Raw genomic sequence first — 25519 nt, forward strand, 5'->3', positions numbered from 1 at the left:
ACATTTGGTGATTTGGTCACACAGCAGATTAAGATTGCTGAGGGATGAAGGGAATGGATGACCAAAAGGTAAAGAGAGAGCGGGAAGGCACTGCAGGAGTTCCTGCGGTCATTTCCCCCCAAAGCAGGTGTACCGTTTTGGATGCTGTTGGGAAGATGGCTCACCAGGAGAGGGCAGCAGTAGCCAGGTTCATGGCACAGTGGCTGGCTCTGCTGGACAGAAGAGCAGGAAAAAGAGTGGAAGGGCCATAGTCATAGGGTATTCAGTTGTAAGGGAGTAGATAGGTGGTTCTGTGGTTGGAAATGAAACTCCTGAATGGTATGTTTCCTCACAGGTGCACGGATCAAGGATGTCTCAGATCAGCTGCAGAATATTCTGAATGGGGAGGGTGCACAGCCAGTTGTCATGGTGGGTCTGGGCAACAATGGTATAGGTAATAAATGGGATGAGATCGCATAAGCAGAATTTAGGGAGTTAGGAGTCAAGTTAAAAAGTAGGACCTCAGAGGTAGTAATCTCAGGGTTGCTACCAGTGCTATATGTTAGTCAGAGTAGAAATGAAAGAATAGGTTGGATTAATGTGATACTGATAGTGCAGCAGGGAGGAATTCAGATATTTGGGACATTGGGACTGGTTCTGGGGGAGGTGGCACCATTACAATTTGGATGGTGCACACCTGGGCTGGACTGGAACCAACATCCGAGAGGGTGCTTTTGCTAACACTGTTGGGGAGGTTAGGTTTTAAGCTAATGTGGCAGGGGGATTGGAATCAAATGAGGAGGTTAGTGAACAATAAGGAGGTAGTAACCAAAGCCTGTCAGGAGCTAGATAATGAAGCCTTTGTTTTAATGCAAGCAGTGTCATAGGACTTAGGGCTTGGACTACTACCTGGGAGTATAATGTTATTGCAACTACTGAGACTTGGTTGAGGGAATGGAATAATCGACAACTAAATATCACAGGATATCGATGCTTCAGATGGGATAGAGAGGGAGGTAAAAGGGATGGTGGATCTGCATTCCTGGTCAGAGAGGATATCACAGCTGTTCTGAAGGAGGGATGGCGAAGTATTCTAGCAGTGAGGCAATATGGACAGAGCTCAGAAATAGAGAAGGTGCAATAACAATGTTGGGGCATGTACTATAGGCCACGCAACAATGAGCAAGAGATAGAGGTACAAATATGTAAATAGATCATGGAAAGATCTGGTGCAACAGTGTGGTGGTGACAGGAGAAATTAGTGGGCGGCACGGTGGCACAGTGTTTAGCACTGCTGTCTCACAGCGCCTGAGACCCGGGTTCAATTCCCGACTCAGGCGACTGACTGTGCGGAGTTTGCACGTTCTCCCCGTGTCTGCGTGGGTTTCCTCCGGGTGCTCCGGTTTCCTCCCACAGTCCAAAGATGTGTGGGTCAGGTGAATTGGCCGTGCTAAATTGCCCGTAGTGTTAGGTAAGGGGTAAATGTAGGGGTAGGGGTGGGTTGCGCTTCGGCGGGTCGGTGTGGACTAGTTGGGCCGAAGGGCCTGTTTCCACACTGTAAGTAATCTAATCTAATCTAATTAAGCCAGTGTGACTAACGGGAAGAGTAAGTAGGGAGCAGATAAATAACATAAAGGGACTGGTGGTCTGAGGTGCATTTGTTTTAATGCAAGCAGTGTCATAGCACTTAGGGCTTGGACTACTACCTGGGAGTATAATGTTATTGCAACTACTGAGACTTGGTTGAGGGAATGGAATAATCGACAACTAAATATCACAGGATATCGATGCTTCAGATGGGATAGAGAGGGAGGTAAAAGGGATGGTGGATCTGCATTCCTGGTCAGAGAGGATATCACAGCTGTTCTGAAGGAGGGATGGCGAAGTATTCTAGCAGTGAGGCAATATGGACAGAGCTCAGAAATAGAGAAGGTGCAATAACAATGTTGGGGCATGTACTATAGGTCACCCAACAATGAGCAAGAGATAGAGGTACAAATATGTAAATAGATCATGGAAAGATCTGGTGCAACAGTGTGGTGGTGACAGGAGATTTTAATTTTGCCAACATGGACTGGTATTCACTTAGTGTGAGAGATTCAGACAGAGCAGAATTTGTGAGAAGCATCCAGGAGGCTTTTCGAGAGCTGTATGTAAATCAACCAACTCAGGAAGGGGCCAGACGGGATCTGGTGTTGGGGAATGAGCCCAGCCAGGTGATTATTTTTTCAGTAGAGGATTACTTTGGGAATAGTGAGGAAGGAAAAACACATCAGGTCTGGCAGCATCTATAAGGAGAGAAAAAAGCTGACGTTTTGAGTCTAACTGACCCTTTGTCAAAGCTAAGAAAAGGGAGAAATAGGGAGGTATTTATACTAGGCTAAGAGAAGGTGAGTCATGGCTCCAGAAGCAAAGGTAGCAATAAATAGATGGTAATGACAGTGCATAAGGAGATTATAGGCAGATTAGGAGCTGTGAATTACCAAGGCTGAAGCCATTGTTATGTGACACAATATGTGGGGGGTGGGGGCCGGGTGAAGCAGAGGCAAAATGGAAAAGAGGGGAGAAGGGTAGCAAAGGGAGGAAAAAGGTGATGAGAGAGTGCGGTGTGAGAGAAAGAGAGACTATCAAGAAATAAGAGGTACAGAACAGTGAAAAAAATATTAGAAAAAGATAAGTTAGATTACTTACATTGTGGAAAAGGCCCTTCGGCCCCACAAGTCCACACCGACCCTCCATTGAGCAACCCACCCGGACCCATTCCCTTGCATTTACCCCTTCACCTAACACTACGAGCAATTTAGCATGGCCAATTTACCTAACCTGCACATTTTTGGACTGTGGTAGGGAGCACCCGGAAGAAACCCACACCCAGAGAATGTGCAAACTCCACACAGACGGTTGCCTGAGGTGGGAATTGGACCCGGGTTTCTGGCACTGTGAAGCAGCAGTGCGGTCTCTTCTACGTTGGAGAGACAGGACACCTCCAGCAGAGCGCTTTAGGGAACATCTCCGGGGCACCCACATCAATCAACCACACCGCCCTGTGGCCCAACATTTCAACTCCCCCTCCCACTCTGCCGAGGACATGGAGGTCCTGGGCCTCCCTCACCACCAGACGCCTGGAGGAAGAATGCCTCATCTTCCGCCTCGGAACACTTCAACCCCAGGGCAGCAATGTGGACTTCAACAGTTTCCTCATTTCCCCTTCCCCACTTCACCCTAGTTCCAAACTTCCAGCTCAGCACTGTCCCCATGACTTGTCCTACCTGCCTACCTTCTTTTCCACCCTCCTCCCTGACCTATCACCTTCATCCCCTCCCCCACTCACCTATTGTACTTCATGCTACTTTCTCCCCACACCACCCTCCTCCAGCTTATCTCTCCACGCTTCAGGCTCTCTGCCTTTATTCCTGATGAAGGGCTTCTGCCCGAAACGTCGATTTCGCTGCTCCTCGGATGCTGCCTGAACTGCTGTGCTCTTCCAGCACCACTAATCCAAAATCTGGTTTCCAGCATCTGCAGTCATTGTTTTTACCCAGTGCTAACCACCATGCCGCCCCAATAAATAAAATAAATGAAATAAAATTACGGAGCAGAATAAAAACAGAGGGGTCGAGATAGGATAATCATTTGAAGTTGTTGCGTTGAGCTTCACTGGGACATTGCAGCAGGCCAAGGACAGACATGTAGGCATGGGAGCAGGATTGTGTGTTGAAGTGGTAAGCCACGGGAAAGTCCGGGACCTGATTGCGTACAGACCGAAGACTGAGTTGCATCAACCCCAAGCGTAGAAAACACTCACAGTCAGGTTCCAGCAGATTGTCTAATTTGACAACAAATGTAATCACAATTTCAAATGGATGAGTTTTTTTTCCACACAGTGATAAATTCTGTGCTAATTCAGAGGAAACAGAATGACAGAAAGAGCATGGAAATATCCAGTTCCGCCTCCAGCTCACTCCAGCCCCAACTGTATCTGGGACCACCCCTTAATTTAAAGCTATGCCCCCTCATAATATCTGACTCCATATGTGGAAAAAGGTTCTCATGTCAACCCTATCTAAACCCATAATCATCTTGTAAACCTCTATCAAGTCACCCCTAAACCTTCTTTTCTCCAATGAAAACAGCCCCAAGTGCCTCAGCCTTTCCTCATAGGATCTTCCTACCATACCAGGCAACATCCTGGTAAACCTCCTTTGCACCCGTTCCAGTGCCTCCACATTCTTCCTATAGTATGGCGACCAAAACTGCACAAATTACTCCGGATGCGGCCGCACCAGAGTCTTATACAACTGCAACATGACCTCAGGACTCTAGAACTCAATTCCTCTACCAATAAAGCCCAGTACACCATATGCCTTCCTCACAGCACTATTTACCTGGGTGGCAACTTTCAGAGATCTGTGTACATGGACACCAAGATCCCTCTGCTCATCCACACTACCAAGTATCCGACCATTAGCCCAGTAATCCATCTTCTTGTTACTGTTACCAAAGTGAATCACTTCACACTTAGTTACATTGAACTCCATTTGCCACCTTTCTGCCCAGCTCTTCAGCTTATCTATATCCCACTGTAACCTGCCACATCCTTCCTCACTGTCAACAACTCCAACGACTTTCGTATCATCCGCAAACTTGCTCACCCAACCTTCTAGCCCCTCCTCCAGGTCATTTATTAAATTGACAAACAGCAATGGTCCCAAAACAGATCCTTGCAGAACACCGCTGGTAACTGCATTCCAAGATGAACCTTTACCATCAACTATTACCCTCTGTCTTCTTCAAGCCAGCCAATTCCTAATCCAAACCTCCAACTCACCCTCAATGCCATACCTCCGTATTTTTTGCAGTAGCCTACCACGGGGAACCTTATCAAATGCCTTACTAAAATCCATATACACCACATCTACCTCTTTACCCTCGTCCACCTCCTTAATCACCTTCTCAAAGAATTCAATAAGGTTTGTGAGGCACGACCTGCCCTTCACAAAACCATGCTGACTATCCTTGATCACATTATTCCTATCCAAATGTTCATAAATCGTATCCCTTACAATTCTCTCTAAGACTTTGCCCACAACAGAGGTAAGACTCACCGGCCTATAGTTACTAGGGTTATCCCTGCTCCCCTTCTTGAACAAGGGAACCATAGTTGCTATCCTCCAGTCTTCTGGCACTATTCCTGTAGACAACGAGGACATAAAAATCAAGGCCAATGGCTCTACAATCTCCTCCCTTGCTTCCAGAGAATCCTAGGGTAAATGCCATCAGGCTCAGGGGACTTGTCGATATTCACCCTTTCCAGAATTTTCAACACCTCTTCCCTAAATACCTCAAAGCCATCCATTCTAATTAATTGTGACTCAATATTCACATCGGCAACAATGTCCTGTTCCTGAGTGAATACTGACGAAAATTATTCATCCAGTGTCTCCCCAATTACTTCAGCCTGCACAACTTCACACAACTATCCTTGACTGTTATCAAGGATACCCAATCCAACACTCCCACCCCACCTCCAGATACTGTGTGAAAGACTGGGCCAGAGAATCTCAGTGAGGAGGATCACTGTCAGAAAGGAATGATCCTCCCCCAGCGCTGCCATTGAGGAGCATTTACTCAGTGAGTGTAAGAGATTTGTTTGAAACAGATCGCATTGGAGAGATCAGCGCCCAGGGAAGTGAAGGAACAGCAGGCTCCTTCCACCAGCACATCGAGATGGGAGCCTGGGACACAGAGGGGGCTCCGAGACCGGGATTGATTTGGGGTGAGTTCAGGGAGAACCGGAGGCTGTTTGTAAGAGCCTAGATTAGAGTGGTGCTGGAAAAGCACAGCAGTTCAGGCAGCATCTGAGGAGCAGTAAAATCGATGTTTCGGGCAAAAGCCTTTCATCAGGAATACAGGCAGGGAGCCTGAAGGGTGCAGAGATAAATGAGAGGAGGTTGGGGGGGGGGGGGGGGAGAAAGTAGCATAGAGTACAATAAGTGAAAGGCGGAGGTGATGAAGATGATAGATCCGGATGGGGGTGGAGTGGATAGGTGGAAAAGAAGATAGGCAGGTAGGGCAAGTCATGGGGACAGTGCTGAGCTGGTAGTTTGGAACTGCGGTGAGGTGGGGGAAGGGGTAATGAGTAAATCGGTGAAGTCCACATTGATGCCCTGCGGTTGAAGTGTTCTGAGGCGGAAGATGAGGTGTTCTTCCTCCAGGCGTCTGGTGGTGAGGGATGTCCTTGGCACAGTGGGATGGGGAGTTGAAATGTTGAGCCATAGGGTGATGTGGTTGATTGGTGCGGGTGTCACAGAGCGCTCTGCTCGGAGGTGTCCAGTCTCCCCAATGTAGGGGAGACGGCATTGGGAGCAATGGATACAATAAATGATATTGGTGGATGTAAAACTTTGATGGAAGTAGAAGTTTCCTTTAGGACCTTGGATGGAGGTGAGGGAGGAGGGTGCAGGTTTTGCAATTCCTGTGGTGGCAGGGAAAGATGCCTGCTTCCAGAAGGTGCACAAAGAGAGCTCCATGCTTAGCAGCCTGCAGGAAGAAGATGGCTCGATAACGTCATCTCGGGCTGACGTCATGAGGATCAGCAGATCGTTCGATTCTAGTCTGTATGATGCAAAGCCAACCGACAGTGCGGCCTCCCAGTCTTTCCTATCCTCTATCACGGGCGTCTTAGACGACAGAACACGGGAGAGGCTGGACCAGCCGCTATTCTGGATGAGCTGCCCAAGACCCTAGAGTCCTTCAAAAAGAGTAAAACTCCTGGAAGCGACGGCTTACCGGTTGAGCTCTGTTCTGCTCTGTGGGACTTGATTGGCCAAGATCTGCTGGAGGTTTATGTCAGTATGCTTCTGGCAGGTACCATGAGTGAATTCATGAGGAAAGGCATCATCACCCTCATCTACAAGTGGAAGGGGAAGTGGGAGGAACTCAGAATTTGGAGACCAATCACACTGTTGAATGTGGATTACAAAATCTTGTCAAAGTTCATTGCCAACTGGGTGAGGTCTGCTCTGGGACCGGTGATCCACCCTGACTAAACCTGTGCTGTACCGGGCAGAAAGATCACTGAGAGTCTCACACTACTCAGGGATACAATCGCCTTCATGTAGGACAGAGGGTTGGACACCTGCCTGATCAGCCTGGACCAGGAAAAAGTCTTGGACAGGATATCACACACGTATATGAGAGATGTTCTCTCCAAAATGGGCTTTGGGGAGGGAATCTGCAATTGGATCAGACTGCTCTACACCAACATTGTCAGTGCAGCCTCAATCAATGGGTGGGAATCAGATTGCTTCCCAGTCAGATGTGGAGTCAGGCGGGGCTGCCCTCTCTCTCCTGCCTTGTTTGTGTGCTGCATAGAGCCTTTTGCCGAGTCCATCAGGAAGAATGCGAGCCTGAGAGGGGTGACTATTTCTGGCAGCAGGGGCCTGCACGTCAAGGCCTCCCTGTACATGAATGACGTCGCCATTTTCTGCTCGGATCCGCTGTCCATGCACAGACTTATGTGCATATGTGACCAGTTGGAACGGGCCTCGGGGGCCAAGGTAAACCGAGCCATGAGCGAGGCCGTGCTCTTCAGGAACTGTGCCGACCAATCTTCGATCCCCTTCACCGTCAGGACCGACCACCTGAAGGTGCTGGGTATTTGGTTTTGGGGTGCTGGGGCGTGCGTCAAGTCTTGAGAGGAGCATATCAGCAAAGTGAGACAGAAACTGGGCAGATGAAAGTTACGGTCGCTCTCCATTGCGGGAAAAAACCTGGTCGTCAGGTGTGAGGCACTGTCATTGCTGTTATACGTGGCACAGGTCTGGCCTATTCCCAGAACCTGTGCCGCTGCAGTCACCCGGGCCATCTTCCAATTTATATGAAGATCAATGATAGACCGGGTCCGAAGGGATTTGATGTATAAAGATCTGGGCAACGGGGGAAAAATATACCCAATGTTACCCTCTCCCCGATGGCCACCTTTGTGTGTGGCTGCATCAAGTTGTGTGTGGATCCCCGATACGCAAACACCATTGTAAACCACGTGATAAATGCAAAATAACCGGCTATATTATCAGTTCCCTCAGTATGCGCTGCCTTCTCCGTCCTCAGGTCTCCGCTCTCTATCGGAGGGTTTGGGTAGTGAAGAAGGAGTGTGGCATGCTTTCCTTTATTGGTCAGGCCATTAAATATAGAAGTTGGGAGGTCATGTTGAGGCTGTACAGGACATTGGTCAGGTCACTATTGGAATATTCTTGTTTCCTTCCTATTGGAAGGATGTTTTTGAAACTTGAAAGGATTCAGAATAGATTAACAAGGACATTGCCACATTTGGAGGATCTGAGCAATTGTATCAAAGGCTGAATAGGCTGGGGCTGTTTTCCCTGGAGTATCTGAGGCTGAATAGTGACTTTATAGAGGTTTAAAATACTGTGAAGGGCATTGATAGGATAAATGGACAAGTTTTGTTTTCCCTGGGATGGGGGAGTCCAGAACTAGAGGGCATAGGTTAAGGATTAAAAATCATACAACACCAGGTCATAGTCAACAGGTTTAATTGGAAGCATTAGCTTTCGGAGCGCTGCTCCTTCAGGTGGTTGTGGAGTACACAATTGTAAGACACAGAATTTATAGCAAAAGTCTACAGTGTGATGTAACTGAAATTATACATAGAAAAATACCTTGATTTCTGTTAGAAATCTATGAAATAATACTTCTTTCATATGTAAATCACAAATCTTGTTTTTAAAAGTCACATTCTCACATTAACTGCAACAATTGGTGTCAGCCAGATAATATGTGGAAGGTGTTAGCCCCCGTGCTCTCTGTCTGCCATAATGTTTAAACTGATTCTAATCCAAAAAGTGAATTAACAGAGTCTTACATGGATTCATGCAGTTTTTGAGCAAAGTACAATGTAACTCTGCAAGTACAAATTCACCCTACAAATGTATATGTATATATGTGCACGTGTGTATCCGTCTGTCTGGGGGGATTGTGAATGTGAGAGAAAGTGTATATGTGTATGTATTTGAGTGAAGAGTGTCTAAGTCTGTGAGAGAGTGCATCTGTGAGTGTGGGAGTGTGTGTGTCTATAGGTGTGTGTGTGTGTGTGTGTGTGTGTGTGTGTGTGTGTGTGTGTGTGTGTGTGTGTGTGCGCGCGCTTAGCAATGTCTGTGTGCGTGTATTGGAAAGCTTTCAAGGCCAAGTGCTGACAAATGGGACGAGATTAGGTTAGGATATCTGGTTGGAATGGACGAATGTACTGAAGGGTCTGTTTCCATTCTGTACATCTCTACGACTCTATGACTTTATGAATGACCGTTTCACCAGTTTTGACTGGTGTTTAGGAGCAGTTTTGCAGGTGGAAACAATAAGTCTTAAAGAGAGAGCTCAGAAGAGCCAGGAGGAGACATGAGAAGTTGTTGGTGGATAGGATCAGGGTAAACCCTAAGACATTCTTTAGGTATTTAAGGAATAAAAGAATGATGAGAGTAAGATTAGGGCCAATCAAGGATAGTAGTGGGAAATTCTGTGTGGAGTCAGAGGAGATAGGGGAAGCACTAAATGAACATTTTCCGACAGTATTCACCCTAGAAAACGACAATGTTGTCGAGGAGAATACTGAGATACAGGCTACTAGACTAGGTGGGATTGAGGTTCACAAGGAAGAGGTATTAGAAATCCTGCAGAATGTGAAAATAGATAAGTCCCCTGGGCCAGACGGGATTTATCCTAGAATACTCTGGGAAGCCAGGGAGGATATTTCCGAGCCTTTGGCATTGATCTTTAAATTGTCATTTTCTGCAGGAGTAGTGCCAGAAGACTGGAGGATAGCAAAAGTGGTTCCCCTGTTCAAGAAGAGGAGTAGTGACAACCCAGGTAATTATAGACCAGTGAGCCTCACTTCAGTTGTTGGCAAAGTATTGGAAAAGGTTATAAGAAACAGGATTTATAATCATCTAGAAAAGAATAATTTGATTAGGGATAGTTAGCACGGTTTTGTGAAGGGTAGGTCATGCCTCACAAACCTTACTGAGTTCTTTGAGAAGGTGATCAAAGGGTAGATGAGAGTAAATGGGTTGATGTGGTACATATTGATTTCAACAAGGCATTTGATAGCGTTTACCACAGTGGGCTGTTGTATCAAATGTGGAGGAATGGGATTGTGGGAGATAAAGCAGTTTGGATCAGTAATTGGCTTGCTGAAAGAAGACAGAGGGTGATGGTTGATGGGAAATGTTCATCCTGGAGTCCAGTTAATAGTGGTGTACTGCAAGGGTCGGTGTTGGGTCCACTGCTGTTCGTCATTTTTATAAACGACCTGGATGAGGGTGTAGAAGTGTGGGTTAGTAAATTTGGAGATGACACTAAGGTTGGTGGAGTTGTGGATTGTTGAAGAAGGATGTTGTAGGTTACAGAGTGACTGAGATAAGCTGCAGAGCTGGGCTGAGAGGTGAAAAATGGTGTTTAATGCGGAGAAATGTGAGATGATTCACTTTGGTCGGAGTAACCGGAATGCAAAGTACTAATGGTACAAAGGGCTAATGGTAAGATTCTTGGTAGTGTAGATGAGCAGAGACATCTCGGTCAGGTACACTGATCCTTCAAAGTTGCCACTCAGGTTGATAGGGTTGTTAAGAAGGCATACAGTGTTTTAGCTTTTATTAATAGAGGGATCAAGTTCCGGAACCATGAGGCTGTACAAAACTCTGGTGCTGCCGCACTTGGAATATTGTCTAAAGTTCTGGTCACTGCATTATAAGAAGGATGTGGAAGCTTTGGAAAGGTTGCAGAGGAGATTTACTAGGATGTTGCCTGGTACGGAGGGAAGGTCTTACGAGGAAAGGCTGAGGGACTTGCGGCTGTTTTCGTTAGAGAGAAGAAGGTTGAGAGGTGACTTAATAGAGCCATGTAAGATAATAGGAGGGTTAGATAGGGTAGACAAGGAGAGCCTTTTTCCAAGTATGGTGACGTACAGCACGAGGGGGCATAGCTTTAAATTGAGGGGTGAAAGATATAGGACAGATGTCAGAGGTAGTTTCTTTACTCAGAGAGTAGTAAGGGTATAGAATGCTTTGCCTGCAATGATTCGCCAACTTTAAGTACATTTAAGTCATCATTGGACAAGCATTGGAATAGTGTAAGTTAGATGGACTTCAAATTGGTATGACAGGTCGACGCAACATCGAGGGCCGAAGGGTCTGTACTGCGCTGTAATGTTCTATGTTCTATGTCTTGGTGAAGATGTAGACATCTTTTGGAACTTATCTAAGGCTCCAAAATGAAACTACAAACAACCAGAGTTCATCCAGAGTCAGTTCCTACTGAGCTTGATGGAATCAGTGAGGAGCCACAAAACCTTTTCAGGGAAGCACTGAGGATGTCGACTTATTCAACCCCATTCCTGAGCTTCAGATCATGCCTGTTACTGAGTCCTCTGATTGGGCTCAGTACAAAACAGCAGCTGATTCATGGGAAAAAAAAAGTAAAGAAAGTCAGTGATATCAGCTTCAGGCCAAGGGGGAACTGATGGAACCAGACAAAGTATTGCTGAATATCCATTTGCAATTAAGAGGCAGGCCATTTTTACAGTGTATCACACTTTGTATGAGGAAACCTCTCTTTTTTTACTTCTGTCCAGATGTGCATATCAGCGAACTCAGTGAGGAAGAGTGGAGAGAAACCTGGCGTTATGATTCCCGTTCTGGCCTGCAGTGAACCATGATACCTTCCTCCAGTTCCCTCGCTGAGGACTGATTGCTTGGAATAAATTTGTTTTCAAGCATGTCTGATTCCTCTTTCAGTTATACTTTTGCTGTTCAGATTTCTGCTAACTGTTGCTTATTGCTAACAGCACTTTACACCACTTTGCTCATCCAGACTCTTTCATTTCACTCCTCAGATGGAGCCAATCTTTGCCCATTAGAAAAGGAATCATGATTTGGAGATGCCAGTGTTGCACTGGGGTGTACAAACTCAAAAATCACACAGCACCATCTTATTGTTCAACAGGTTTATTTGGAAGCACTACCTTTCAGAGCGTTGCTCCATCAGGTGGTTCTGCATGTTGCTGCTTCTCCTCCTTTTGTTCCATTCCTCACATGGACTCTTCGTTCCATTATCTGCAGCATCCAAAGTTGGCTCACAGTTACTTGGATTTATTCATCAACTGAATTATCTTTAAAACTGGACATTTCACTGTATACTTCAACTGGTCTCTGAAACTGTTCTGTGTCACCACATAAATAAGTGCATTTGTGCAGCAACTTAGGTTCCGCAATATATATGTGACATGTACAAAGATTTTAAAACCAGTGGAATCCAAGGAATGAGCTACACGAAAGAAATATAAAATATACAGCAACCAAAGAAGCATGAAACTGGCAGATATGGCAAAGAGTAAAATCACAGATTTCCTTCTGTTCTGAATCTCTGGGTCATCCTCTGTCTTTCTCTGACCCCTCAGTCCCTTACGTACCTTAATGGTCTCCGAGATATGTCTGACAGTCAGAACGTTGAGAAAAAGAATGAAAGTGAATGGGAGCATTGGTGTCAAAAATCGTTCAAAATATTGAAAACTTGACCACCCACGGAAAGTATAATAATGGTTTCTGGTTTCACAGAACCATGGAACATTGTTAATGATCTTTCTAGGTTTATATCGAAAGTAGTTGGGAATATTCTTTAAAGAAAAGAAAATACAGATAGTTGCTAGAAGCCTCATTGCAGTTTTCTCTGTGCAATACTTTGTTTTCATCTGATGAAAACAAATGGCAACAAATCGATCAAAAGAGAAAGCAACAGTGAACCAGACAGAACAATCAATGGTCAAGCAGCTCAGGACATAGAGAACAGAACACACAGGCGTGATGTCCAGGAAACTTAGTGGATAATAATAATATGAACATTTCACAAGTACAACATTAAAAACAATGTACAGTAGATCAGACGCTGCCATGGCCACCAGATAGCGAGTGCTGCATGCAGAAAGACCACACTTGCCCCGAGCCAAAAATACAATCGTCACTAGACTAACTGTAAGAAGGAGAGAAATGAAAAAGACACTTGAGGTTTCAGATCAAACATTTCTCTGCTTTGGTCTAGACTGTAAGTGATGAATTTTAGTGCAATGAGAATTGTCATTCCATGTCACATAAAGTTTAAAGAATTTAAAGTCTTCAAATGAATCATTTTCCCTTTTAAACGACATAGGGAAGAGCATGATTAGACAGTTACTCCGAGAAACACAGTCAGCTACTCAATATTTTATTGGGGTTGGCAGTGGTTGATTTCTTCTGCTTTTCTACTGTGTTTGGCTGGTGTTTCCCATAATGCCACAATATCCACACAAAGACCCCTCCCCACCCCCTCCGGGATTAATAAAATGAAGAAAGGGAGACATTTAATCCGGACATGGATTCAAAATTCCTGGATTTGGTTTGAAACCTCCACAATTGTGATTGTGTCTAGAATTGATTTGCAGGGCAGAGCACTGAATCACTCCACAGTGTTAAGGAATGGATGGCCTGCACAATATGTATGAACAAATGTTGGGACATTTAGTTCCTTCCTTTGAACAACCTGGCAATCTGAACTATGAAGATATTCAGCTGTGAATCCAAACACCATGACCTGGGATGAATACCCACTGCAATAAGAAGAACTTCAAAATTTGGTATGGACTCCCCTCACCTGTCCGATGCTGTATACCGCAGCCCCCGCCCAAATAAAACCTGAATCCTTGCAGCATTGGTCATTGCAACTTTCCAGTTCAGAAATCACCACAATATATCTGGAATTAAGCAAAGCTTCATGTCTAATATTCCAGGCTCATAGACCAAGCTCCTCTCTGTGCAAACAAAGATCTCCCTCCCAGATTTGGAGCACACACTGGGACTAGGAATCCCCATCATTCAATTAGCATTGTCCATCAACATCACCAAAATTGTACCACAACCTGTTCTCGGAGACTCAAGTCGTGTACTATTGCTAGGCATTTGAGATTACCTCCCTGGATTCAGGCCAATTCTAAAGATAAGGAGAGATGAAGGCCTAAAGGTCTTATCACTAGGTTATTCATTCAGAGATCTGGATGATGTTCTGTGGGTTCGATATCCACCATGGATCTAGATTAGTGTGGTGCTGGACAAGCACAGGAGGCCAGGCAGCATCCGAGGAGCTGTAAAATCAACGTTTCAGACAAAATCCCTTCATCACCCTTTCCTGATGAAGAACTTTTTCCCAGATCATCAATTTTCCTGCTCTTCAGATGCTGCCTGACCTATTGTGCTTTTCCAGCACCACTCTAATCTAGACTCTGGTTTCCAGCATCTCCAGTCCACACTTTTGCCTAGCCAATATCTGCCATGACAATGAATGGTTGGCAGTTTTTGGGAAAGGAAACCATCTCACTCACTAACATCCTTTCGGGAGGGTAATTTGTTATCCTCACACCGTCTGGCCTAGATTTGACTCCTGATCACCATCTGGGTGGCACGGTGGCACAGCGGTTAGTACTGCTGCCTCACAGCGCCAGAGATCCGGGTTCAATTCCCGACTCAGGCGACTGAATGTGTGGAGTTTGCACATTCTCCCTGTTTCTGCGTGTGTTTCCTCTGTGTGCTCCAGTTTCCTCCCACAGTCCAAAGATGTGCATGTCGGGTGAATTAGCCATGCTAAATTGCCCATTGTGTTAGGTAAAGGGGGAAATGTATGGGTGGGTTGTGGATCGGTGTGGACTTGTTGGGCCGAAGGGCCTGTTTTCACACTGTAAGTAATCTTATCTAATCTAGTCAACAACCTGGTTAATGTTTACCTGCTCTTAGGAAGGTGGGGAAGTGTTGGCTGAGCCAACATAACCCACATCCTATCAATGAAGAAAAGAAAACGGAACTCCCCATTCACAGCCAACTCATCACCATGGATGGCTGCTCCCTTTTTAGACCACACCCTGTCATTTGAATATCCCACATTGAGTCCATTGTCTCAACGATGAAATTTCCAAAGTTGATCCACTTTCAAAGCTAAAGGATCCTCCACTTAATTCAGTGTAATTTCCTGGAGTCGGGAAAACCAACAAATAGACCGGTACCCAGCACAGACAACCAAGGTGAAGGGATCTGTCTCCTGGCTTTGAGACCAACAACAGTTAGTAACCTCATTGGACTTGGTGAAGTATGCTATAGCATGGATTATCCGCTGGAATTCATGATGCCCTGAATTCAGCAGAATCTCATTACTAGCTATCCAGTCTTTCCATTGGACATTTTTCCAGCTCTCTACCAGACGAAACTTCCCTTGAACACTAACCACCCTTCGGGTTCAAAGATATCATACTTCAGGTTTGGGAATTAGAAGAATTAGAATTCCTACTGAGTGGAAACAGGCCCTTCAACCCAAACAAGTCCACAATGACCTTCCAAAGAGTAACCCTCCCAAACCCACTCCCTATCCTGTATTTGCCCCTGACTAATGTACCGAACCGACATATCCCTATGGCCAATTTAGCATGGCCAATTGACCCAATCTGGGAGTACCCAGAGGAAACCCACGCAGACACGGGGAGAATGTGCAAAATCCACACAGTCAGTTGCCTGAGGCTGGAATGAAACTCGGGACCCTGAAGCTTGTGAGGCAGCAATGCTAACCACTGAGCCACTATGCCACCCAGAATAGTGATCGATTTTAAAATCGATGGAATGTAAGCTGTTTTGCCAAGTTCAGCTCGAATCGACTTTGTGACAGTGTTGGAGATCAACCTTTGTGAACAGCTGCATTTTCTGGGGCGCAGAAAAACCCACAGCGAGCTGGGGGAGCGATGCAAAATTTTTACTCAGCAACAGTGGTAGAACGACACTATATTTCCAAGTCAAAATGAAATTTGGCTTAAAAGGGAACTTGGATGTGATGGGATTTCTATGCATCTGTTGTCCTTGTTCAGGTGCTGGAGGTCATGGATTTCAAAAGTGCTGTTGGAAGAGACTTGGACTATGACTGTTTTACGTGTTGTAGGTGGGATTCATTGGTGATCGTGCGTGTTGTTAGTGAAGAAAGTGAGTACTGAGTGATTGACACACTAATCACCTGATTGTTTGTACTGTGCATTGTGGAGCTTTGTGAGTGTTGTACTCAGTGTTGCATTTGAGCTGCTTTCAGCCAGATATGTAGAGAGCTTTCCATCCCACCTCTGAGCTATATTTCTGGTTGATGGACATGGATTGGAGAGGCAGACATGGGACTAATTGCCACAATGGTCACAGTGTCTGACATACTCCCATCACCACAACACTTCATTGGACGGGCTACATCATTGTTTTGTCAAGGCCCAAGTTATTGTTAGTCATGCATTCAGTCATGGTAAAGTCATAATAAGCCAAGGGTACATTGAAAAATTCTCACTTTTCGAGATGGTTATTGCCTGATGCTTGTGTGGTGCGAATGTTACTTGTCAATTATCTCTTGTTAGGTCCATGACCCCCACCAAATCACCCTCCCCTCCTGAGACCTTGCCTTGCTCCCGCAAGAATTGCAAAACCTGAACCCACAACTCCCAACTTAACTCCATCCAAGGCCCCAAAGGAGCCTTCCACATTATCAGAGATTTGCCTGCACTGATACGCACATCATCTACTGTATCCGTTGCTCCCAATGTGGTCTCTTGTTCATTGGGGAAACAGGGTGCCTACTTGCAGAATGCTTCAGAGAATATTTCTGGAACACGTGCACAAAACAATCCCACCACCCCGTGTCTAAACATTTTAATTCCCCCTCCCACTCCGCCAAGGACATTCAGGTCCTGGTCGTCCTCCACCACCAAAGACTCACCACCTCATCTTTCAACTGGGGACCCCCTAACCACATGGGATCAATGTGGGTTTCACCAGTTTCCTCCCTTCCCCTCCACTCACCTGATCCCAGATCCAACCTTCCAACACCATCCTCTTGACTTGTCCTACCTGTCAATCTTCTTTCCCATTATCCGCTCCTCTCCAACCTATCTCCTTCACCTCCAGCTTCATCCCTCTTTCGCATTCCCAGCAACTATCCCCCAATGCCCCCTCCCATCTATCTGTCAGCACCCTTGTGCCACACACTCTTTCCTGATGGAGAGTTTTTGCTTGAAATGTCGACTATCCTGCTCCTCAGATGCTGCCTGACCAGCTGTGCTTTTCTGGCATCACACTCTTCAACTCTGATCTCCAACATATGCAGTGCTCACTTGTCAATTATCAGCCCAAGCTCGGTGTTATTACACTGTGTATAGACACAGACCTCTTCATTATCTCAGGAGTCATAAATGATACTGAACATTGTGCAATCATGAGAAAGTGTCTCTAATTTTGACATTATCATGGAGGGAAGGACATTGATGTGCCGGCTGTGCATCTTGGGGCTGAGGACATAACCTTGAGGGATGTACGAATGCTGTGATGATTGCACTCCAACAGGCAAAACCATCGTCACCTGTAGTCAGTGTGACACCAAAGAGAGTGGTAATCTTATTGAGCCCAGGTTTTCAAGGGCTCCTTATTGTGAATATGTGTTCATAAATTATATGTTGAAGAGCAAAACATTTATTTTCAGGATCTCAACTTTCACTGTATAAAGAGGCAGAACTGATTGAGGAACAGATAATCAATCCTTCTGTAAATGCACATCAACCAACCCTGACTTTGGCACACTGCAGAATCACCTTGGAAGGTCAGAGGCTATGGTAAAATACAAGCAACGAGTGACAGAGTTTGGGCTCCTGGCAGAGACAGAATATTTGTCATTATCACACTGAAAGAAGAGAAATTCCCACAATTTTGGAAGCTGAGTTAGCGACATAAATATGCAAATGTATACAGTGTATAAATAATGAGAAATTGGAGCAACTGGAGCTCATGAATATGGAATACTCATTCACGATGAGAACACTTGGTAATATATGGCATATTAAAGCACCATATTAAATGATCTGCATTCTGGACTATTAATTCTCCATAATGCTCTCAAACTCAGTTATTTAACACAGTCATCATCTTGCAGATACTAAATTTGGTTATTTGTTGAAAGAGACATTTTAATTCGTGTTAGTATTATTACTTTTATATGTTGCTTAAAACTGACTGAGGCACGGTCCTCATCAAAACCTCTTCCTCCCAAGGAGGACGCACATCACAAAGTGAAGAGCAGCACTCGCTGGAGAATAAACTATGGAAAGATGATCAATTATAGATTCAAAAACAGTTAATCTGAATCTGATCAGATACAGATGTGAAATCATGTCAACTTTTCCAGCTGTATTTCCATCCTTATTAATGCACAGACAATAAATTAGCCATGTCCCATAGCTTGTCCTAACATTGCTGGAAGGTTAATCAGCCCCAATCATTTGATAAAATATAACATGCATTTGGGCATTTTATTGAACTCACATTGTTGCTCTGCCATTTCATTTAATGAAAAGTATCACATCATTTTTTATGTCCAGGGGCACATTTCACTTTGAAAACTTAGCATCAAACATATAGAAACAGCTGTAAAGATGTTCCCCACATTCATTCCTTTGAACATAGAACATAAAACATAGAACAATACAGCGCAAAACAGGCCTTTCGGCCCTCAATGTTGCGCCAATGTGTGAATTATTCTCAGCTCATCCCCCTACATCATCCCATCATCATCCAAGTGATTATGCAATGATTGTTTAAATCTCCCGAATGTGGCTGAGTTAACTATATTGGGAGGTGGGGCATTCGACGTCCTTATCACTCTCTGAGTAAAGAATCGGCCTCTGACATCTGTCTTAAATCTATCACTCTTCAATTTGTAGTTATGCCCCCTCGTACAAGCTGACATCATCATCCTCGGAAAAAGACTTTCACTGTCTACCCTATCTAATTCTCTGATTATCTTGTATTTCTCTATCAAATCCCCCCTTAGTCTTCTTCTTTCCAATAAGAACAGACTCAAGTCTCTCAGCCTTTCCTCATAAAGCCTTCTCTCCAGACCAGGCAACATCTTGGTACATTTTCTCTGCACCTTTTCCAATGCCCCCACAACCTTCCCGAAATATGGCGGCCAGAACTGTACACAATATTCCAAGGCGGCCGCACCAACGTTTTGTATGGTTGCAGCTCCGGAACTCAATCCCTTTACCAATAAAACCTAACACACTGTATGCCTCCTTAACGGCACTATCAACCAGGGTGACAACTTTTAGGGATCTATGGACATGGACTCCAAGATCCCTCTGCACATCAACACTACCAAGAATCTTTCCATTGACCCAGCACTCTGCTTTCCTGTTATTCTTCCCAAAGTGAATCACCTCACATTTCGCTGCATTGAACTCCATTTGCCACCTCTCAGCCCAATTCTGCAGTTTATCCAAGTCCCTCTGCAACCTGTAACATTCTTCCAAACTGTGCACTACTCCACCGACTTTAGTGTCATCTGCAAATCCATCCAACTCTGCCTGTGTCTAAGTCACTTATAAAAGTGAAAATAACCGGTGGTCCCAAAACAGATCCTTGTGGCACACCATTAGTAACCAGACTCCAGGCTGAATATTTTCCATCAACCACCACTTGCTGCCTTCTTTCAGAAAGCCAGTTTCTAATCGAAACTGCTAAATCATCCTCAATCCTATGCCTCTGCATTTTCTCCAACTGCCTACCATGTGGAACCTTCTCAAAGGCTTCACTGAAATCCATGTACACCACATCAACTTCCCTACCCTCAGCTACATGATTGGTCACCTTCTCAAAAAATTCAATGAGGATTGTGAGACAAGACTTTTCCATTTACGAAACTAAGTTGACTATCTGAAATCAAATTTTTGCTTGCCGGATGATTATAAATCCTATCTCTTATAATTCTTTCCAAAATCTTTCCTAAAACAGAAATAATGCTCACTGGTCTATAATTACCTGGGTCATCGCTACTGCTCTTCTTGAACAAGGGCACAACATTTGAAATCCTCCAGTCGTCTGGTACTAAACCTGTAGACAATGATGACTCAAATATCAACACCAAAGGCTCTGCTATCTCCTCCCTAGCTTCCCAGAGAATTCTCAGATAAATCCTATCTGGCAATCCAGCACAGGGGACTTGTCCACTTTCACTCTTTCGAAAAGTGATAACACCTCTTTGTAACTAACTTCAATCTTTTCTAGTCTAATCTCTCATATCTCATTCTTCTCCTCTACAATGTTCTCCTTTTCCTCAGTGAAAACCGATGAGAAATGTTCATTTACAAACTGCATTGACAGCTCCATCAGTGGGCAGAACATATAAATGAAGCATCACATGCTTAATATTGTTAAGGTTCTTGTTCCGACTGTGGTCAGATAGTCCATTTTATTTAGTTTAACAAAAAGTTAAAGTCTTTCATTGGAGATCCTCCTATCGCACAAGACCGCTGGGGTAAGTTGTTACCCTCAAAGTAATAGGACTACTCAGTGCAATTTTATTTTGAGAGATGCTCCCAGTGAAATTTGGACACTGGGCTTAGTTATTCCCCTTGGGCTACGAACCCACCCCTGGTAAAATATTAATTGAAAAAGGATCACTGAACCACATTGCTACTCGAGTTGAATGATCCTTCAAGCTATTGACGAGCATGCAATGTAGTTCTACAGTAAAGATGTTCCCCTAAAAACTTGCAGTTGGAGTCCTGGGTAGTCTCCTGTTTACTACAATGATGCATTTGCTAATACCCCAGAAAAGCAAGAATACTGGGTCAGATGTTCCCATTAGATCAGTTGCCCACACTCAGTACAGTTCCACAATGACACATCCTCCTAGCAACATGAGGCCACAGCATTCAGAGAGTCCAGCCTGAGCATCATGATCCCCATTCAGTACAATTCCACAATCAGTAATACCTTCACTCAGAGTGATTCCCAGAGATCTTGATCAACAGTATTCAACATTCCAATCAATCTCTGGATAATGCAGAGTGCCTGTGAGCTACAGACAAGCGATTTATTTTCTGAGTTATGGAATTACACCACAGAGTTGGTTGGAAATATTAACTGTCCACATAAATATCACACATCAGGAAATCGTACTGCCCCAGTCAGTTCCCAGTAAGTCAAGGGTTAAATGCATCCATCATGCACAGCAATGGATCAGCTTTCAGACAGCACCCAACATCAGGGAATGGGATCCTCTGGGGAAATAAAGACTGAATATCAAGGGGAGAAGAAAATACTGCAGGAGAGTCCATTACAGAATGCTAGTGCCCCAGAACACTCGGTCTTCGATATTGCACTAATCTCCGGCATTACGGCAGTAACTTGTGTTCTCTGAATCTTACAGAGTCTTATCAGATACCAAATGAACTTTGATGGATATCTCACCCAACCCTCCGACAGCAACATTTTCCTCCTGGGGAACGATATTGGAATTGAAGAGACAGGGCGTTACTTCAGTGAATGTGATCCACTGTGTTACTCCTCTGATGTAAAACAGACTGAGCCAGCTGTGTCCCAGCCAGCGGTGTTGATGCTGCAACCCTAATATTTACAATGTACTGTGGGAATGTTCAGCTCGGTGTTATCATTACTGCAAACATTTATAAACTTCCAAGTGCTCGCTGGCAACAACAAGTCCCTTCAATACTACCTCACTGCCACCATCAACATACCTTCCATCCTTCAGTAGCCACAAATCATTCTGGGGTTACTCAGCACCTAAATGTGACCTCCAATAAACCACCACACCTTGATACAGTGATCCGAACAACATGAAAAATTCCATCCAAGCAGAATAACCTGAACACACTGAGCTGCCCTGTGTGGGGTCAGTCCCCTGAATGGCCATCCTCAACCTGCACGGGGTGTCGTCATGAACAAGTTATCACAAAGTAAACACAGACAAACCGTCATTCCCACCCCACCTGCTTCCCAATCAGCAGAGTGCAAGGAAGAAGTACAAGCGTTGATGGGTAACAACAGCAAGTCACGTTATAACTGTTAGAATTTATAAATCGAGATAAATCTGTCTCTGTGCTGTGAAACACAATCACTGTTTGGACAGACATCCCTTGTGACAATCAGTGCAATGATGTCCCACACCATGAGGCAAAGAGGATCATGTAAATCAGGGTCACAGATGATTGATATTCATTTTGCTGTTCACTGCTGTTGGACTATGAATCGTCTGCTGACCCTGACACAGTTTCAAACTCAATGAAATCTACAATGCTAAACATCAGATTAAATACAGGTCTAAACAGCAGGGCTGAGTTTCACTGCCTATGGCCGGATGCTCTTCATCCTTATTGGAGCTTCGGAGCAATATCAAGTTTGCGAAATCACACATCAGAACTCCAAACCTATTTGTCTTTGATGAGCAAAAAGCTCTGTTGTACACCTCATCCTCCACCGTTCTGTGCCCCCTGACAGACCCGGTAAAATAACAGAGATTTCATATGAACTTACATTGAATAGGTATAAAACACATCTAGAGAATTCATCTCCAAGATGTCAGTATTGACAAAATAGCTATTATAACTATAGGACGAATCTAAATTGATAGCAAGAGACAAAGTAACAATCCCAAACAAAGGCACATGAGAGAAATTTCACAAAGACCAATATCATTCAGGGAACCTCAAAAGACTATGATTCATTTTAAAAACAGCAGACTTGAACTACCACAGAGAGAGCGTGGTCTTGCTAAACACTGTCCATACCAGCCAGGGTTGGTTCCCAATCAAACTCCATCAATGCAGCCTCAGTGGCAAACCCATTCTGCACAGTATAGAGAAACAGACAGTGTTGCACATTACTAAGGAGCCTTCTCATGGACAATATTATTCGTTTTAAACTCAGTAAGTGAGGACAGTACCATCTGGCATCAGGATTTGCCTTGCTAAATGGAAAGGAAATAATTATCAGTCATAGACTGAAAATAAGTATGATTAAATGCAAAAGCTGTGAAACATAAGTTGTTACAATACTTACCAGGAATACTAATAATGGCAAGGGTGGTGTAGTATACTTTTTTGACGATTTTTGTTGCAAGATACATTTTCTTTTTTGTCAAACAACCTGTCTCTTCTTGCTGCTGGCAATCTGTCAGAACTGGACAATTCTCTCGGAATTGGAACTGACACAGCTCCAGTGACTGTTTTTATATTGTGTGGTATCTCCACTGGGAAACTGTGATGACACTTTCATTTTTTTTTATCATTTGGAACAACCAGATTATGACAAAAGGTTTATTTTAATGATGTGATGTCATTAAGATTTAAGACCGTGTTTGAATACTGCAAAGACTGGATTAATCTGATCCTATTAGATCAAATCCTAATCTGATCAAAAGTTAATTGCAATTTGTCTTCAAACAACAATGCTTCATTATTTCACTCACTACCAGTCCCATCAATATCTCAATACCTTTTGATTTTTTTTTCAGTTATGACCTTAATTTTGCTGAGGCTATTCAGTCATTCAATACCTCATGCGGTCAAACTCCTTGAGAGCTGTTCTAATGGGGGGAATGTATTGTCATGCATTTTAGAAATAGTATTAATGTCGGTGCTTAAGGAGTTAAAATGAATGTCTGTGTAGCTGCAAGTTCTTGGAATGAAACAGTGTATCAAAGGGCTTTACAGTGAGCAGATAGAAGCAGTATTTTACTCAAACAACAGTTTAAATTCAGTCAATTAATTTATAAAGGCTCTTAGAAACTACAAAACAATTGAGTTTAAAATGGATTGCTCTGACATCCGGAAACCAGTTGTTGTGCACCAGACACTCAAACCATTTGAGAAACGTAGCCCAGACTCTAACTTATCTCGTCTTTTTAAGCAGATTTAACACAGATATTTCAGGAGGGATGCAGCTGGTCAAAACACTTTGTTTTAAACTTAAGAGAATGTATTTACAATGAAGCATGAACAATAGAGAACAGAATACAGAATAACAACTTAATCTATCCAAAAATCCAACAGATTATACTAACGTAGTTGTGCTGTTTACAATACTTTCAACAATCGCAGTAAACGCCCCTTGCTCCAAAAGGTAAAAACAAACACAGGTTCTTCCAGGATAGAGTTCAAAGAAAGACGGAGGGTCAGCATGGACCTGCTTCTCTAGGGTCCAGCAGATTCACGACTGCCTTTATGCTTTCAGTGAATATTTAGGCCAAACCAAAGCAATGGCAAGCTGAGCTGGGAGAACTGGCCACTCCACTTTCATTATTCAAGTTTTTTTTTAACTTGAAAGCCTTTTTAATGAGGCAGTATCTGTTAGCTATAATAAATGTGGCCCTAAAACCTTTCAACTAGGACTTTTTAGAGTCAGTGTCTTTTACGACCTAACTGAAAAACACCAAGAACAACATAACCTTGTTAAAGGAACAGCGTCATCACACCTCTCCCCTTAAAATATCGAAAGATGGCTTCAGTTTAAAATCCATTAATTTCTAACTCTTAGTGCCCTACAACAGAAGCACACATTGTGTTCGTTGAAGAGAGTAATGCTAGAAAAGCACAGCTGGTCAGTTAACCTTGTGAGAAGCAGGAGAATCATAGTCTCTGACATAAGCCCTTCTACTCCTTGGATGCTGCCTGACCGACTGTGCTTTTCCAGCACCACATTCTTCGATTCTGATCTCCAGCACCTGCAATCCTCTCTTTCTCCACATACATTACATTGACAATAAATATGCAAACATGCACTACCACATTCAGTTTCAGTCTGTTTTACTCCCACCACCAAACTCTAAGTCTTGGCAATACATCGGCAATCACGTTTTCTCATCCTGCCATATGTACAATTTTCAAATTGAGTGGCTGTAACAGCAAGTTTCATCGAAACAGTTTGCCATTTTGTCCTTAAATTTCGCCACAAACGTCAATGGGTTATGCTCAGTGTAGGTGATTGTCTCAGATACGTTCCTGATAATATCAACACTGAAATGTTGTAATGCCAACACCAAAATCTTCTTCTCAAATGTCAAATATTTCTGTTGTTGAAGATTCAATTTTCTGGAGAAATACCAATAGATCCTTTTATCTTATCGTCATCTTCCTGTAAGATAACAGCACCAACACTTGCATCACTTGCATCAATAGCCACCTTGAATGGCTTTGCGTATTGAAGTGTGGATAATACCAGGGCAATGATAACCCAGGCTGTCTGAGAGTTCGCTGTCCAGTGAAATGTCTTGCCTATCTTTAGCAATTCAGTGAGTGGACCAGCCACACTGCTAAAAAAAATTGGTACGAATTTTTGACAAAAGCCACTCAATCCTAGAAATCATAGCAATACTCATTTTGTTGATGGTATGGAAAGCTCCCCAGTTACCATTGTTTTTGCATTCTGTGTGGGCCATTTGTCCATGTCCAATAACATGACCCAGGGAGGTGACTTGGGCTTTGCCAAATTCACTTTTGGGCAGCTTAATCACCAAACCTGCTTTCCGAAGTCGATTGAACAAGTCTGATTAACGTTGCAAGTATTCTTTCCATGTATGACTAAAAAGCAGCATGTCATCGTTATATATGACACAGCTGGTTAATCCACAATGATCTCAT

The sequence above is a fragment of the Hemiscyllium ocellatum genome, chromosome 33 (assembly GCF_020745735.1).
Source record: "Hemiscyllium ocellatum isolate sHemOce1 chromosome 33, sHemOce1.pat.X.cur, whole genome shotgun sequence".
In the NCBI taxonomy this organism is placed as follows: Eukaryota; Metazoa; Chordata; class Chondrichthyes; order Orectolobiformes; family Hemiscylliidae; genus Hemiscyllium; species Hemiscyllium ocellatum.